This window comes from Panthera pardus, unplaced genomic scaffold (genome assembly GCF_024362965.1).
Source record: "Panthera pardus isolate Hobbes unplaced genomic scaffold, ASM2436296v1 HiC_scaffold_8, whole genome shotgun sequence".
In the NCBI taxonomy this organism is placed as follows: Eukaryota; Metazoa; Chordata; class Mammalia; order Carnivora; family Felidae; genus Panthera; species Panthera pardus.
In genome coordinates this window covers 36,428,639-36,447,097 of record NW_026527013.1, presented here as the reverse complement: position 1 = coordinate 36,447,097, position 18,459 = coordinate 36,428,639, and the positions used below count along the sequence as shown (strand labels likewise).

The 18,459-nt window shown below is 38.8% G+C and overlaps 1 protein-coding gene across 11 annotated transcripts in view; it reads left to right on the top strand.

Moving 5' to 3' along the window:
* Positions 1-18,459, top strand: part of FRMD4B (FERM domain containing 4B) — a 318,608-nt gene that overhangs the window by 218,907 nt on the left and 81,242 nt on the right. The gene's annotated exons all lie outside the window — the stretch shown is intronic.

Genomic DNA, 18,459 nt, shown 5'->3' with positions numbered 1-18,459 from the left:
CTGGCTTCTCCATTCTAGGTTGTAGTCTCAGTGTTCCGGAAGTCCATGCCCAATTCCGGTGCTGGGGGGGAGCCCTTTCTGTCCATATACATCACCCTAAATCTGAGCAGTGACCAGGGACAGCTGGATGGTGCCTAGCCTAGAAAGACAAGGGGGCAGGCTGTATACAGATTAGGGTACACTTCCCCTGGACCTCCAGAATGTTAAGTATGGCTCACTGCACACATACAGCTTTAAATGATTGAGGACTCGGTACGGGCAGAGTTTTTGTTAAAACTCATTTATCGAGAAATAATTGAATGCACATATTTAAAGTGTGCAGTTTTGTTAAGTCTTAACATATATAATAGCCATGAGCTGGTCACCAAAATCAAGAGAGTGAATAGACCCAGCAACTACAAATCTGCTTTTTTTTCAAAATAGTCTACATTTTCTAGAGATGTATATAGATGGAATCATACGGCAGATAATCTTTCTGGTCTTCTTTCAGTGAGCATAATTATTTTGAGATGCATCTCTGTTGTTGGGTGTGTCGGTAGACCATTCCTTTTTATTGCTGAAGTATTCCACTGTATGGAGGTACCTTAAATTGTTTTTCCATTCCCCTGTGATTTTTTTTTCGTTTTTTTCCTAGCTTTCCTAGCTTTACTATAATTGACATAGAACAGCAAGTTTATGGAGTACAGTAAGATGATTTGATACACTTATATACTGCGAAATGATGCATTCATTGGGGACAATTACAAATAAAAGTGCTATGAACATTCATGTACAAGTTATTGTTTATACACATGCTTTCTTTTTTCTTGGGCAAATACCTGGGAGCAGAATGGCTAGATCGCATGGCAGATATGCTTAACTTTTTAAGGTACTGCCACTCTGTTTTCCAAAGTCGTTTTCAAAAATCAGTTGTCCACATGTGCATGAGTTTATTTCTGGACTCTGTAGTTGGTTTCGTTAATTTGCCAACCTTTATGCCCATGACATACTGTTTTGATGACTATAGCTTTATATTGTGTCTCAAAATCAAAACAAACTCTAGCATGGTTCTTTTTCAAAGTTGTCTTGTTTATTCTGTTTTTACATTTCCATATGAATTTTAGAATCAGCTTGACAATTTCTAAAAACAACAAAACAAAACAAAATGAAAAACACCTAATGAGATTTTCATTAGGATTGCACTCAGTCTGTAGACTACTATAGAAAAAATTGACAACCTAGAAGTATGGAGTCATCAGTCCCATGGCACATAGTATATATCCCCATATATTTCGGTCATCTTTTATTTCTCTCAGCAGTGATTATAGTTTTCAGCATATAGATCTTTTGTCAGATTTGTCCCCAAGTCTTCCATATTATTTGATAAAATCGTAAGTGATATCTTTTTATCTCAGTTTCTGAATGTTCATTACTAATTCTATAGAAATGCAATTGTTTTTGTGTATTATTCTTGAATCCTACAGCCTTTCTAAACTCACTTATCATTTTTGGTAGCTTTTTGTAGATTCCATCAAATTTTCTTTATAGATGATCATGGCATCTGCTTAGTTTTACTTCTTCCTTTCTAGTCTGCATGCTTTTTTATTAGTTGTCAAATTTATGGGCATAGTTGTTCATAATATTTCCTTATTGCTCTTTTGATGTGTGCAGTCTGTAATGTTGTTACCTCTTTTGATCCTGATATTAATAATTGATGTCTTTCTCTTTTTTTTCTAATTAGTCTGGCTAAAAGTCAATCACTATTGAGCTTTTCAAAGAACCAGCTTTTGGTTCAATGGTTTTCTCTGTTGTTTTTTTGGTTTCTATTTCATCAATTTCTGCTATGACCTTTATCATTTTTCCTTTTATCTTTATTATTTCCTTTCTTCCCCTTTCTTTGGGCTTAATTTTCTCTCCTTATTCTTGCCACTTAAGATAGAAGCTGAGATCACTGTTTAAAGATGTTCTTTTCTAATATAAGCATTTAGTATAAAAATGTCCCCCTAAATAGTGATTTTGTAGTGTCCCACAAATTCTGATATGTTGTGTTTTCATTTTTATTGTTTCAAAATATTTCCAAATTCCTCCTTCCTATATCTTCATTGGCCTCATGTTATTTAGAAGAGTGCAGTTTGGTTTCCAGATATTTATTTGGGGATTTTTAGAGATCTTTCTGTTATTTATTTCTAGTATAATCCCACTGTGGTCAGAGAACACACTTTGTGGAAATTAAATCCTTTTAAATTTATTGAGACCTGTTTTATGGCCCAGAATATGCTCCATCTTGGTAAATTATCCATGTACACTGGGAAGAATGCATTCTGCTGTCACTCAGTGGAATGTTCTATCAGTTTTATCACTGCTTTCAATTATGAGGTGTGTTGGTATAGCTTTCTTTATGTTTCTTATGATTTATTTTTTTTATGCATTTTGGCAATCACTGTATTTTAACTGGTTTTATATACTATTTACATTTAATGTGATTTTTGACATGGTTAAGTTTAAGTCTGTCATCTTCCTATTTATTTTTTGTTTGTCCCATCTGTTATTTTTTTTTTCCTCTCTCTGCCTTCTATTGCATTTATTGTGTATTGTATGATTCTGTTTTATCTCTTTTATTGGATTATTAGCTATAACTCTTTGTTATTTCCATGGTTGCTTTAGGGTTTATAGTATACATCTGTAACTTATTATGTCTACCTTGAAGTGCTGTTGTACCATTTCACATGTAGCACAAGAACCTGACAATAGTATATTTCTGTCTCTCCCCTATGAGCCTTTATGCTATCAGGGCAATACATTTTGCTTTTTGATATGTTATAGATGCACATGATGTTGTTTTTTGTGTAAATATTTGATACTTCTGCCTGCTTTTAAAATTTTCTTGTTATCCCTGCTTTTGATTACGAGGTGCTACAGTATAGCTTTTTTCATGTTTCTTGTTTTTGATGTTTATTGAGCATCTTGGATTTGTGTGTTTTTAGTTTTCATCAATTTTGGAAATATCTCAGCTATTTTTTTCTTCAAATATTTTTCTCTGTTCCCATCCATACCTCCTTTGCAAATTCCAATTACACATATACTGGGTGACCTGAAATTATCCCACAATCCAGTGATGCTCTTTTCATTTAGTTATTTTTGTGTGTATGCTTTAGTTTGGCTCGTTTCTATTGCTCTGTCTTCAATTTTATATCTTTTCTTTTGAAATCTAATTTGCCATTGGTTTCATTCAGTATATTGAGTTTTTATCTTTAGAAGTTTGAATTGGATCTTTTTTGTATTTTGCATATGACCCCTTTTTGAAATATGAGATACAGTTATAGTAATTGTTTTAATGCCCTTCTGTGCTTATTCTAATATCTGGGTCAGTTCTGGTACATTTTGACTGATTCAATTTTCTCCTCATTATGGGTCATGTTTTCCTGCCTATTTCCTGCATATTTTGCATCCCTGATAATATTTGAATGGATGTTGGACATTGTTTAATTTAACTTTTTGGGTGCTGCATATTTTTATATTCCTATAAATATTTTTGACATTGGTTTTGGGATAAAATGTAATTAGTTAGACCTTTTGTTGTTGTTGTTTTCAACTCTTAGTTTTATTATTTGTTAGACTGGCCCAGAGCAGTGTTCATTCTAAAACTAATTATTTTCCATTACTGAGGCAAGACCCTCCTAAGTACTCTACTCAATGTCCAATGAATTATGAGTTTTTTCTATGGGGAACCAGTCTTGTGAGAAAACCAGGTACCCTTCCCTTCCATCCTCTTGGATAATTCTTTCCCCAACCTTGGGCAGTCTCCTTCCATGTATGCAGTGGTCAGTACTTTGCATCTCTTCAGGATTCTCTCTGTGCAGCTCTCCTTTCTTTGGCATTCTGTCCTGCAAATTCTATCCATTTTGGTCACCCCAGTCTCTCAGCTCTGTCTCCTCAACTCAGAGAATCCACCATGCTCCATCTGTGTAACACCTTCACAGCCTAGAAACATTCTCATGGCAATAAGTGGGTGCTGTCATGGGGTTCACCTCATTCAAGGTTCACTGTCCTTTGTTGCCTTTTATTCAGTGTTTTTTTAAAAAAAATTTTTTTAACATTTATTCATCTTTGAGAGACAGAGAGACAAAGCATGAGTGGGGGAGGAGCAGAGAGAGAGGGAGACACAGAATCTGAAATGGGCTCCAGACTCTGAGCTGTCAGCACAGAGCCCGATGCGGGACCTGAACTCACTGACTGCGAGATCATGACCTGAGCCGAAGTCAGACGCTTAACTGACTGAGCCACCCAGGCACCCCACCTTTTATTCAGTGTTTTCAAAACTTTTGTTTCACATTTATTGGCTGGTTTTTTAGTTGTGTAGTTTTTTTTTTTTTGGGGGGGGGGGGGTTGGTGAGAAGGTAAATCCAGTCCCTGTTAATCCCTCTTGGCTACAAGCAGAAGTATTCAAATCAGAGTTTTTGGCTAATTCTATGGGGAAAGTAAAAAGTCTTCAGCACTAAAGACTTTATTAGAGCCTCTCTTTGTTGAGACTTGAGCTTTCTGAAGAACTCCAAGAGTTGACTGATAAGTAGATACTTATATAGCAAATACAGGATTTACTGAGTCAGAAGAAAACATTTCATAAACCACAGTTGGTCATCATCTCCTATGTGGAGAAATACAATTGCCCCTTGTTATATTTTTCACCACCTAGCTGGCCATGGTCCAATGAAACAGTCTTCTTGATTGCTTCTTCACTGCGTTGCTATGTAAAGAAAGATAGGATGTAAATTTTAACTCATGATATTTCTCTTGTAGCTTTGTATGCTAAATTCCCTTGGTCTTCAGAAAGTACTGAAAAGTAGAGTTCTTTTAAATTCTTCTCCATCTTATGAATGTCCGTTCCTGAGATTTCCTTTCTAAATGGGAGTGTTTTTGTCACTTGTCAAAGAATTTAGAACTTTTACAAATATAATATTGAAAGGCACTGTAACCTATGAATGTTATTGCAATAATTTTTTTAAAGTGAGTTGTAAGAATTTAGAGTTGAACATTTTCTAAGTAATACACAGATGACTACTAAGAAACAATCCCAAGAGATGTTATAGGATCCAGTAAATGATAACAGGATCAGGTAGCTGTGTGGTAAAGCAGCTTTTAAGTAATTTCTTAAGACATGATAATTTAAGAATATTGCCCATGAGGACTATCATCTGAATCATGGACACAGGAGTAAATAAGTTTTTTGAGAACACAGTCTCAGCTATAGAACACATGTAGGTGGATTCCCGATGGGTGAAAGTCAGTCACTGACATGGTTAATTCGGGACTCATTGCTGGATAAGGCAGTGAATGGGGCTTCCTTCCACACTGTGCTGATGTGTTCAGCACCTCTGATCACCCCTATACACACTTCTTCCTCCCTGACAGATAGCTGTCCCCTTCTGTCAGTTCCTTCCCTCCAATGAGGACAGAAACATATAGGTGGGAAAAGAGAGCTCTTTTTGCAAATATTGACAAAGCCACAGTCAATATGCTTGCATGCTTGGTGAACAAGAAATATGACTTGTGATGAAGTTTCATACAGTTGCTGAAGCTCTGCATAGCTATGTAAATATGGATTCTGTCTTTTAAAAATTCACCCCTGTGAGTATGTCGTTTGAAATACTGTGTGGTTCCCAATGGTTTTGTATATATTATTGCCCATACCGCATAGTGAAGAAGCCATTGTTAACTTTGTGTTGAAAGAAATATTGGGCTTCATTTTTGAGTTTGGGTATTCCAGAAGAGTCTGAAAAAAGGGATAGAGATTTTTCACTTTCGCTCACTCCAAAGGAAATCCCCACGTACACAGTGTGGTACAAATTGGGCATTCGATGTATTGTTGTTGACCGACTCATTAAATGAATGAATGTTGTTGATGATGAATGCTTGTTTCCCAAGAAGTCAAGGGATAAACAAAACCACTGGTCTGTTGTATAATTTGACTAGTATTAACTATGAATGTATATAAATTTACTGTGAAATTAAACGCCTAAAATCCTAAAAAATTCACTTTCCAGGTATTACTGAATAATACTTAGCAAAGCTCTGATGACTCTAAATACAATTTTCAGCAAAGAATGAGTAAGAATGATTCTAAAGGGAGAAAATTTAATGTATCGTCTGATATTTTATTTTAAAAAGTCAAAAGCCTTTTGGATTTTTTTCTAGTCATTGTAGATATCAATTAAATGTCAATAACAGTCTTACAGAAAACCAGTTCTGGTCAACTTCAGTTATTAAGCCATCGGCATGTAGGCCAAAGTCAATGATGGCTAGAATTGAGTACATAAGAGAGTATTTATTTAGCAGTTATTTATTGGATGCCTGCTACCTGCCAGCACTGTTTGAGACTGCTTATAACTGGAAATGCTCTGAGGATATCTTGTTTTTTCTCCCGGTTTTTTAAATCCCAATTTAAACATCAGTGAAAATGAAATTTGTTCTCTGAAAAAGAGTCTACGTTAGCTTAGTTATGACAATAACTTAGCTTCATGTTTCCTTGTCCTTTTGGAGCCATTCACTTGATTCGGTATTTCTGTTCTGCTGTAATTTGCAACATGAGAAAATACGTTAAAAATCATGCTGTTGTGTTTGCTCTTGTCAATGAAATGTAATTCTAAGGAAAAGCTCAGGGCTAGGGCTACCTCTGAAACATACCAGCTGTATGATCTTTGCGTTGCTGAGCCATTTTTTTCCCGTTGCAAAATGATCTGGTGAGATTGGGGCAGCATTTCTCACTGTGTGACCTTTGACTACTTTTATCAGATATACAACAAATGCTCATTTTGAATAAGCAAACTCTTGCCTTCTTGCCCCTCTCCCAACCACAGAATCAGAATTGAGGAGGGAGCTGGAAATCAACCTTTTCAACAAGGTTCTCTGGTGATTCTACTGAACACTTTAGCTGAAGAACCACTGGATTTTCTGTGTGTTAAACATGCAGAATGGTTAAATATGGGTTGAAACTGGCCTTGAGAAATATGAATCAAGGTCCACAGAGGACTCTAGAAAGATGCCTTTTCATTTTTCCTCTTGTTTCCTGGCAGTTAAAACAGAAAAAGGCATTTTCCCTTAAGAGCAGGAGAGCAGAGGAAGGTATGAAATTGCTTTCCAGCTCTGAGACTACTTGGAAGGAAAGAAATGTCTTCAGAGCCCTTTCTGTACATTTTTTGTGTGCCAGTACTGTGGTAAATGGTACACATTTCACTGCATTTGATTCTCACTATAGCCCATAAAGAAGAAAACCTGTGATCCTCTTTTAGACATAAAAGAACAGCAGTACAGACAGGTTAAGTAATTTGCTTAATGTCACAGAGCTAGTAGGTGGGCAGAGTGTCCTTGGAAAATTACAACAGCAAGAGACCCCGGCCTATAAAAGCACCTCTCATTTGTCTGGACTTTTCTTTGGTCATCGCTCCAGGGAAATAAAAGTGTCCTCTGTGAGTCAGAACTCAGGGGCTCTTGTTAAAGAGCAGGCAGGTCGGGGCGCCTGGGTGGCGCAGTCGGTTAAGCGTCCGACTTCAGCCAGGTCACGATCTCGCGGTCCGTGAGTTCGAGCCCCGCGTCAGGCTCTGGGCTGATGGCTTGGAGCCTGGAGCCTGTTTCCGATTCTGTGTCTCCCTCTCTCTCTGCCCCTCCCCTGTTCATGCTCTGTCTCTCTCTGTCCCAAAAATAAATAAAAAACGTTGAAAAAAAAAAAAAAAAAAGAGCAGGCAGGTCATAGCCACTAACGAGTACTGAATACATACGTGCTTACTCCGTATATTCATTCCTTTACTTCTCACTCCAAACCATACCTACGTTCTGCTGTTGTCTCCCATTTTACAAATGGGAATACTGAGGTAGAGAGGTTGAGTAATGTACACAAGGTCACATAGCTGAATTAGTGGGGGAGCCAAGATTCATCACAGGCAGTATAATGCCAGAATCTGACTTTCACCACCACACATACTGCTTCCAGATGGCTGGGGGTCGTCTCTCTGCTCCCCATGGAGGTGGTGTATCCGGGTCATCTGGAGCATAGGCTCCCTCTTTCCCTTATTCCGAACTGTGTTGTACATGCTCATGCTCTTAGCCCAGGGTGGTTAACAGGTGCCTCTGGACGCTAGGAACTACTGGCTCCACAGGTTGGCCTGGGGGACAAAGCACTCAGATCCTTTCCGAACTGCACAAGCACTCACGGAGGAACAGAGCCCGTCAGAAAGTTACAAACGGCCGTGTGGGTCAAGTGTTCCCCAGGAGAGAGCTGTTGTCTGAGTCGTCCATCAGGTGAGGGCTCTTGAACCTGTTTGGCTTCCTCAGTGAGAATGGAGAGGGGCACACCTTCCCTTTGCAAAACAACCACCTGTGCCAGGTGGTGATGATGTGGAAATGCCGAAACTGATACCGGGGAAGCCTGGAAGCACTCAGCGTGTGGGCAGTGGTCCACCTTGGACGACCTGTTGCCCGCTGGAAAAGCCTCAATGCATGATACAGGACTGGAGGTTTGGCCCCGGTTGTCATTTGCGGAGGCCCCCTTGACCACATCTGACTTTAGTACTCAATCAACGTTTGTCACCACCACCCTTTTTTCAAATCAGTGATTTGAAGACACGCTTGGAAAATTCAAATAGTATTGGCCGCCTTGTCCCTTTTGCTGTGTTTAAAATTTATATATTAAAGAAAAGGCAGGAGAAGGCAAAGCAACTGGGGTTCAGGAGGTGCTCTGGGGTCGAGATCATGCCCTGGGGTGAAGAGGAGGAGAAGGATGGCAGCTTGACTTCACAGAGAGCTCCCCAAGCAGCAGGCATTGATTTTTTTTCATTCATTAGCTCATTTAATCCTGGCAACAGCCAGGATTATTATTTATTATTGCTTTAACAAATGAGGAAAATGGAAACATAAATAAATTAAGTAATTTGACCATGGTTAAATAGGTCGTTAGTCGTGGAGTAATTACTAGGCAGCCTAGCTCCAGAAACCATAGTACTTATCATTCATTCATTCAGTCAGTCAGTAAAAATTTATTGCATTCTTGTTAAGGGCCATTATTTGTGATGAGTGCTGCATTATTATAGCACCAGTACCTTCCCATGGCCTGTCCTAAATCGTAAGGATTCTTGCCTTTGTATGTTTGTGTGTAGATGTGTATTGTGTTTATTTTAAGGGCAATATACTATGATGATACTTTCAAGGACGTAATATTTCTGAAAGATGCCAGGGATCTTGGAAAGACTGAGCACACCCAGAATCCACTGATGCTTCTTGTTACTCCTTCCTAATAATCTAAAAAGCAGTGTCAGACATTTTCCTAGCTCCGCAATACTGCAATACAAGGAATCTCACAAACAGAATTGGGATTTTTTTTTTTTTTTAAGATTTATTTGGAGGCTGATGAAACAAATTTTGTTGTGCGAATTTTAGATACACGATTTATCTTTCTCTTAGGCTTTTTCTGTATTGAGAAGTTTTTGGTTTTGAAAGGTATTTTTTTTAATGTTTTATTCATTTTTGAGAGAAAGAGAGAGACAGAGTGCAAGCGGGGGAGGGGCAGAAAGAGAGGGAGACATAGAATCTGAAGCAGGCTCCAGGCTCTGAGCTGTCCGCACAGAGCCCAATGCAGGGTTGGAACTCACCAACCACAAGATCATGACCTGAGCTGAAGTTGGACACTAAACTGACTGAGCCACCCAGGCACCCCCAGAATTAGGCTTTTGTAATCACACACACACAGATGAATACTATAGTTTAAATCTACAGCTGAAGAATCTCTCTCATGAATATAAGCAACTTTCTTGCCAAAAGGATTTTAAGAAACTGAGTATTAGACCACTTTCTTGGAAATTCACCACATGCCTTGAACATGTTCAAGACTTCAAGAAGTTCTTCAGTAAGCAAACGTGTGATTTTGTTTAACCCGATATTGTCCAGACTTACTTGTGTATGAAATTTTTCTTTCAAGCTATACTTATTAACTGACCTCAAACTATGCTTGTGAAAATGCCGCTGTGAATATATACTATACCATTAAATAATAAAGCAAAAAGTGACAACTGTAAGCCTCCTGGGTATTAGTCTATGTTAGATCTGACATAGATAAAAACCTGGTCTATTCTGATTCTTTAAATGAAACATCTTTGGAGTCAGTAAAGAGATGTTGACCTGGGTACTAAGCCAGTAAGGACTTCCTCTGCTTCAGACTGAGCAGGAGTAGATACCAAACCAAAAAGGAGGAGAACTTGGGTCATTAATGCCTTAATAGATTTCACTACGCTCTCTTTTCTTTGCTAATAAGTTCCCATCTCTTTGTACCTCAAATAAATGTAGAAATACAAATGAGCCAAGCATTAGTAATCCTATTAAAAATTAGAGGTATTGTAAGCCTATCCAATCACATTTATTCTTAGCCTCCTTCTTACCCCATTTCTTGACTGAGACCTTTTTAGATGTGCCCTTTCATTAGTAGACTTAGTGAGAGTCTCAGCCTAACACCCCTGATACACACTCTTACCACACTTAGAGTGATACAACATATTGCATAATTGCCTCAGAATCTTAATGCCATTTGCACTTAAGTGTGTGAACCCAGAGGCGCCAAAGCTCTCTTAAAAGTCCATGTGGCTTTCGAGGGCAGTCTGGCCATGTCCATTAAAAGTAAGAATATATTGGGGAGCCTGGGAGCTCAGTAGGTTAAGCGTCCCGACTCTTGATCTCGACTCAGGTCATGATGTCACTGTTTTGTGAGTTCAAGCTCCACACTGGTCTCTGTGCTGACAGTGTGGAGCCTGCCTGGGATTCTCTCACCTCTCTCTCTTCCCCTCCCCCACTCACGCTGTGTCTCTCTCTTTGTCTCTCTCAAAACAAATAAACATAAAAAAATTTTTCAAAACGTAAGAGCATATCTTTTTACCCAGCTGTCCATCAACTTTAGGAATTATTGAAATATGAAAAGATAAATATAAAAAGATCTTAGATAATTGTTTCTAATAGTAGGAAACTGGAAACTGCCTAAATACACTTTAACGGGGGATTAATTAAGTAAAGGCCAAATCATTCATGTGATTGGGTATTGTGTAGTCATCAAAGAGTAGATTAGTCCTGCTCTATTGATATGGAAATGTGTGGAAACTACACTGACACATTTAAAAAGAATCAAGTTATTGGGGTGGCTGGGTGGCTCAATCAGTTAAGTATCTGACTTCGGCTCAGGTCGTGATCTCACAGTTCGTGAGTTCAAGCCCCGTGTCGGGCTCAGTGCTGACAGCTCGGAGCCTGGAGCCTGGTTCGGATTCTGTGACTCCCCTCTCTGTCTCTCCCCTGCTCACACTCTGTCTGTCTCTCTCAAAAATAAATAAAACATTAAAAAAAAATTTTTAAAGAAGTTACAGAACTATATAGTGTGATTGTAGTTAACTTTATTATTTACTTTTATGTATATTAAATGTACCGATAAGAAAAAATAGAAAAAAGTATGGCATAGCCTAAATTTCTATTATACCTGAGAGAGAGATTATGGAACTTTTGCCTCCTAAGCAATGCTTTTATAATTTTCTTTAACAAGAAGGTTGGGGGCACCTGGGTAGCTCAGTCACTTGAGCATCCGACTTCGGCTCAGGTCACGATCTCACAGTTTATGAGTTCGAGCCCCACGTTAGGCTTGCTGCTGTCAGCACAGAGCCCACTTGGGATCCTCTGTCCCACTGTCTCTGCCCCTCTCCCACTTGCGCTCTCAAAAATAAGTAAACATTACCAAAAAAAAAAAAAACAAAACAAAACAAGAAGCTTGAATGAGTTTAAATCATAAAAATAAAGACAAAAACAATCAGTGTGTTCACTGAACTTTACCTCTTTAAAGCTGTGTGAAGAGAATAAAGATTTTTTCTCATCACTTTCCTTCTGTTAGAAAAACGCTCCATCACCTTTCTCGCGGGGCAAAGCTAATGGAAGTCGAAAATTCCTAATTGCTTTATCTGGAAAAGCAAAAGGTCTTCTCTTAAAGACAACTGGCAGAATGGGTTTGTTTTTTGTTGTTTTTTTTTTTCCACTTGTAAAAATCACACTTGTCAATTGTAGAAAATTTAGAAAATGAAGAAAAATGCAAAAAAAAAAAAAGGTGTTGATTCATAATCCCAAGACTAGGGCATTAATTGTATTATTTTGACATCTTTCTTTCTTTTGGGCATGTCTTTTTCTTGGTTGAGATCAGTTGCTGACTACATTTTACATATTGTTCGACTTTAAACTTTTTATGTATGTTTAGGCTTTAGCTGTACCTGGTCCACTTTTCTTCCTCTATTCTATAGGTTCTTATGTTTGGGGACTCTGTGCAGTATGGGGAAGGAGTGCAGAGATGCATGGCAGTGACAGAGTTCTATTTCATTAAATATAAATTCATACATTGAGGATGGGACCAAGTTTTCTTTATGTCAGAATCCCTAGGACGTACATCGTGGGTAAAAGTTTGTTAAATGGCTGAAAAAGTGAATGAGTGAATGATTAAAGAATGGACAAAGGGGTAGCAGGATTGAGGCGTTTTAGAAAGTAAAATCAACAAGACTGAGTGCCTCCCGAGTCTTAGCTGGCCCCTGCTGCCTACAGAGTCCATGTGGCGCAATGACTCTGCAACCGAGCAGAGTTTCGTCTCAACAACAGTCTCGGCTCAACAACATAGCCTTGGCTCTTACCTGGGCATGGCACCTCCACTTTTAAGCCTCTGTTTTATCAACTGGTAAAGTGAGGGCAGTAATCGTTCCTGCCTCAATGCATGAGTTAATATGTGCAAAATGTATCGAACAGTGTCTGGCACAGTGTGTTACGATTAATATTTTTGCTATTATTAATAATCTATTATTATTACTACTATCAGCGCCTTACGTGAGGATGCGCAAAGCCTGGCTTATTACTGGAGCCTCACTCACCCTGTGGTCAAACTGTAAGAACACCTTATTCCCTGACTCTCCCAGCCTTTCTCAAACTTCTGTGCCTTTTTTTATAGACTTCACCTGCTGACTGCCTTTCTCCTCCCTTCATTTCCTGCTGGCTAATTCCCACTCATCCTTCAGAAATCAGCTCCAGTCCCTGCCCCTTAAGCAAGTCTTTCCTCCCCTTGTGGACCTCCACCAGCGGGTCCTACAGAGGCCAGTTCTTCCAGCCTCCAAAATATCCTTGAAAGACTTCTCCTAACTCTCCTTCCACTGTGTTGAATTGTTTGTCCCTGTGTCTGCCACCAACAACCAGACTACATTCTCGGGACCGGGGCAGCCCCTACTCATGTTTATGGCCCACCCATTGGCACAGAGCCCGGCCTGTACCAGAGGGCCCCCCCCTCAGAAAATACTGGCGAAGTATGTAAATGGAGTTTACACTAGCAACTCAATGGGTCAGTTTTTCAAAGTGGGCTTGTGAAAAGATCCAGTTAAATTGAAAATCAGTTCTGAGTAACACCCATAAAATTAGACTTTTTCAGCTTTCAATCTTATTTTGTTTTCACTACTTAAGATGTCGCAGCTCCCTAATTCAATTTTCCAGAGTTGATATTGTACTTGTAACCTTGAAATTTAATATACTGGACTTATTGGAATACAATTTGGGCATAATGTGATCAGATTTTTAAAGCACAAGGGTCTCCGCATGTGCACTGTAACTTTTGTCACTCTATTCACTATAAATATCTTTTGGAAACATTTAGGAGAATCACTGTAAAATCAGCTACAAGGATAGGTGAACACACTGCTCTGCTCTTCTATTCAAACATCTTCTCTTGCAATTCCAAAGAAATAAGTCACCAACTTTTGATGGCCTCTGGGAATCTTTGAGAATATAGGCAGAGGGAATCCACTTAATCCTAAAACTTCACATTATCCGAGTCTTCTAGCATTTTCTCCCACCTACCCAATCAAAAATACTACCTTGGATATCACTGACTTTTCTTTTTCCTTCTTACTGGAGCCACCATTACCAGAGAGGCAACAAAAAAAGCAGGGATGGAAGAAACATGGAGAAATGAATCTTCCCCAAAGTTAATAAATGATCTTCTGAATAATCAAAACGTGACTGTTTTTTGAGAAACATTCTCCTACAACCTAGAAAGGCGTTTTGATAATTCAGTACTGTTCCAGCTGCCTGTTCATGGCAAAGAGACTTTTTTTAAGTACACGTTCGTGAAAAGCCAGTTACTATCCCTATTTATAACAGAGAGGAATTGTCTCAGTTCCATTTAACGTAACAGAACATGAAGCATATTCCTCTGTAACCAATCCATTACTTCAGCACCCCATTCATGGTTCTTGTCCCAGAATTATTGCGTGTAGTTCAACAAACAACAATTTGAGTAGTCACCAACAACTAAAACATATTCAGTGTATCTGCTAACCTGGCGGCTTTAGCATTTGGGATTTGAGTGAAGGGGTGTGTGTGTGTGTGTGTGTGTGTGTGTGCGCGCGCTCGTGCACGCACATGTGTTTTAATCCTCAAGCTCTTTTCAAGATGCTGAAATAATTTAAAGGATCAGTAACAGAAATTGAATTTTGCAGGCTTTAAGATCTGTCTACACATAGGGAGCGTGCCTTCTCATAATAACCAGCCATCAGTATTTACCAAGTGAAGTCACTAAACATCAGAGTTGGTTTGAAGACTAGCCAGTCTATGAGGAACAAAGAAATCTAATATCCTATTTTAAAGGGCTATTGCGAGTTTTATGATAAATATTTCACCTTTGTCTGTTTCATGTGGTTTTTCCCTCTGTTTTCCTAACATTGAAATTATGTGCATCTTAAGCCATGAGCATTTGGATATATGCTACCTTGTGCATTGGTGAGAATCAAAGTTTCCATAATAATAGCTTATAACGCATGGCAATTTTAATCCTCAGGGACTTTCCATATGTGCTCTATCATTTGCCTTTATCACCTTCCTGAGATGGTAGAGGGGAAGGTATTTGGTCCTCAGATGAAAAAACTGAGGCCCACAGAGGTAAAAGAACCTCGTCACTGAGTAAATAACAAGGAAAATGCCCTCCAGATAGCACTAGCCAGAGTAAATTTACAAAGTGAATTCTTTGTTCACAGATAGGATATATCACCAGCACAGGTAGGCACTCAAATATTTGTTGAATACATTGAGAAGAGCTACTAAAAATGCAATTGAAAGGCCTGTATTTCATAGTGGTGCCATTTAGCATGAATTATCTTAAAACATTTAAACTCAGTATTCAGACTTTTGGTAAAACGGTATCTCAGAAATCGGATATAAGAAGAGCATTACAGCTAAATTTGACTCAAAAATCATAAAAATAGTATGAGAAATGTTTGGTCAGGGGAAAGAGGTGATAGATGGTCCGTTCGGCTGAAAATGCAGTGTGTTAAAATGTAGGAATGAATGAAAAGACTCTGTAAGAAGTTTTCTCGATTTATTCTAGAAATCAAATTTCTTCATGTTTCCTGCTTTTGAAAACGCTTAGGTTGACATTCTTGAAGACACACATCTTGGATTTCAAAAGGAATATGGCAAAGAAACTTCTCAAAACAAATGTATCCACACCAGATCTCTCGCTCTCTCTGTCCATCTGTTTACCTCTCTGTCATCTTTTTTTAACCCATACTAGAGCCAGATGTATTTTGCCCCCTTGAAGTGTTCCACATGCTTAGGAGGCTTTAGGAGGAGGTTTGAAGGGCTATCTTTATATTTTTCAGATAGAAGAAATTGAACAGAAGACTCCCATTTCATAATTAAGTAGGCCTAATACTGATGTGTTACAATATGGATTCATTAGGAGATAGACTAAGATATCCATTTCAGGTAAAGCTCTTGAACTGGCCACAAATAGTTACACGTGTAATGTGTACTGTAAGAGTGCCATTTACTTCTCAGCTAAAGTCAGTATTTCAAGGGTGTTAGACACCAACCAAGATGTTTCACTCCTTAGAGAGACTGTCTGAAGTTTGGCGCAATGCACGACATGGGGCAGTGGGGGGAATGAGAAGAGAGGGTCCCAACGGCCTGGCTTTGAGTCCTGGCTCCTCCATTCACAGGTTGGGTGGCCTTGAGCAACAGTCTCTGCTCTCTTCCTCAGCTTCAGTCTCCCCACATTACCTCCTCATAGGGTTGTCATGACGATCCAGTGAATTAATACTTGTCAGCCTCTGGGAACAGATAATTAGGACTCCACTGTTTCTTGTTTTTGTTGTTGTGTTTGATAGTATTATTCCAAAATTCTGTTACAAGATGTTCTCATTTATAAGAAGTGGTTGAGCATAAAAAAACTCACAATTAAGGCATAGAAGGAGAATGCTGGTGAAAATATTTTAAATGTGGCATGATCTGTTGGGAAAAATAATAAATAATAACTAACCTAATCGGATAGATGTACAACAGTCCTGAAAATAAAAGTATCATCGTACATTTACTCATGCCAAAAAAAAAAAAAAAATCTAGATAGGGTACTAACTTTAGCATAAAGTTATTTATTTTACTAACAGTCTTCTTTATTAAAAGGCTTAATTTTAACATCACGACCACAACTTTTTCCTGATTCGTCCTTCCTTCTCTATCATCCTTGATTACCTTGTAAGCATCTTGCACCTTTTTTTTCTAAATATGACTAGTTTTTCATCTGAATACCCTACTGCTACAGATACAAACTGTAATCAAAAATTGGTGCCAGGGTGCATTTAAGCAATTAGAATGCTGTAATTAAAGTCTGCTGTGTATGTAATCTTATAATGCACAAGAGTAAGTACAGAAGTAGAGAGCTTGGTTCTGAGGGTTTACTTAATGACAGTTATTCATCTGTTCTCCAATTGTCTCTCCTCATATTTATCAGATGTGGGTGCCTCAGAACCTCCATACTCATTAGCAGAGCCTGACCTATTTAGGCTCCCTGCCTTTCTTGCGTCGCGTAACAATTTGATGGTAGATCACCACACCTAATTTTCAGGGCAGTCTCATAAACATTCACTCCCTTGCTTTGAGACTGTGTTGGTGTAAGTGTTTATACAAAGGGATCAGGTACTGCAGAATGGTGGAGCCAGTCTGTCATACTTAAGATGTGACTGACTCGTTCTTCCTGGGCTTAAAAAGAATAAAGAAATCGAGTTTCAGGATCTCAGAATGGTGGGGGGAGGGGAGGGGAATAAAAATGAGAATTGATAGGAGGAAGAATCATACCTCTGATGATATTTTTTGCAGCATTAACTGGTAGAGCACTGTCATTGAAAGGTGTAGGGCTTTTTTTTTTTTTTTGAGTATAGATTAATTCATTTAAAATATTTTTGAATGCCCACTGTGGTAGGGACTGTACAGGTGCTGGGTGTACAACTAAGCAAACAGATCTCTGCCTCTGGAGAGTGTGCGGTTTTGTATGATTAATAGCCATATTTCACAAATTGTGTATATCTAATATCCAGTTCCCATTCAATTTTGTCTCATTGTCTCGGTAATGTTCTTTACATCTTTTGGGTTTTTTTCCCATTCTGATCCAGGATCACACATTGCATTTAGTGGTCATGAGTCTGTAGTCTCTGTAATTGGGAACATACGGCCAGTCTTTCTCTGGCTTTTCTCAAACCAGTACTTTTGAAGGGTATAGTCCAGTTGCCTGGTAGAATGTGATACATGGATTCCATTTGTGATATATGGATTCTTCTAATTTGCTGGTTGTAAACCTGTATCATGTTGGACGTGTCTCACAGCCATCTAGGAACATGGTGAAAATACAGAGACCCACACCCTGTCCTATTTCATCCTATCTCACTTTAGTGAGCCTGAGCCTCTTTTATTCTTTGTTAGCTCTCCAGGCAATTCTGCTACCCACCAAAAGTTGAGAGCCACTACTGTAACATAATTTCCCTGTGGCAGGAATACCAAGTAGGTGACATGTGTTCTCAGTGTATCTCACTAGGAGGCTCTCAATGTCAGTATACTTTGTTTTTGAGTAAGGTAGTATATGCCAGTTTTCTCTTCCCCTTGGTAATTTGTCTGGAGTTGACACTTGACTGCTGTTTAAGCATCCTATTTCCCAATAGTATTTGAACCAATGGACTTGGCCTCCAGTGGTGGTCTTGCCTAAGTCAGTTCATGCTGTGGTGATTGTAAATGGTGATTCTCCAATTCTCTCAATTCGTCTGCAAAGAATAATTTTTCTTCTCCTGTCTCCAGCTGTTAATAATACAAGTATGGGTTCCTTTTTATTCAATGTATTATCTATTCTGCCATTCATTTTCATGATCAGAATGTTCCTATTGCTATAACCTTGGCGTTAGCCATTTTTCCTTTCTGTGGAGAAATGGTATTTAGAAATCAAGATCTGGCCGGGGCACCTGGGTGGCTAAGTTGGTAAAGCATCTGACTTCAGCTCAGGTCATGACCTCATGGTTCGTGAGTTCAAGCCCCACCTGGGGCTCTCTGCTGTCATCTCAGAGCCTGCTTCAGATCCTCTGTCCCCTGTCTCTCTGCTCCTCCCCTGCTCGCATGTGTTCTCTC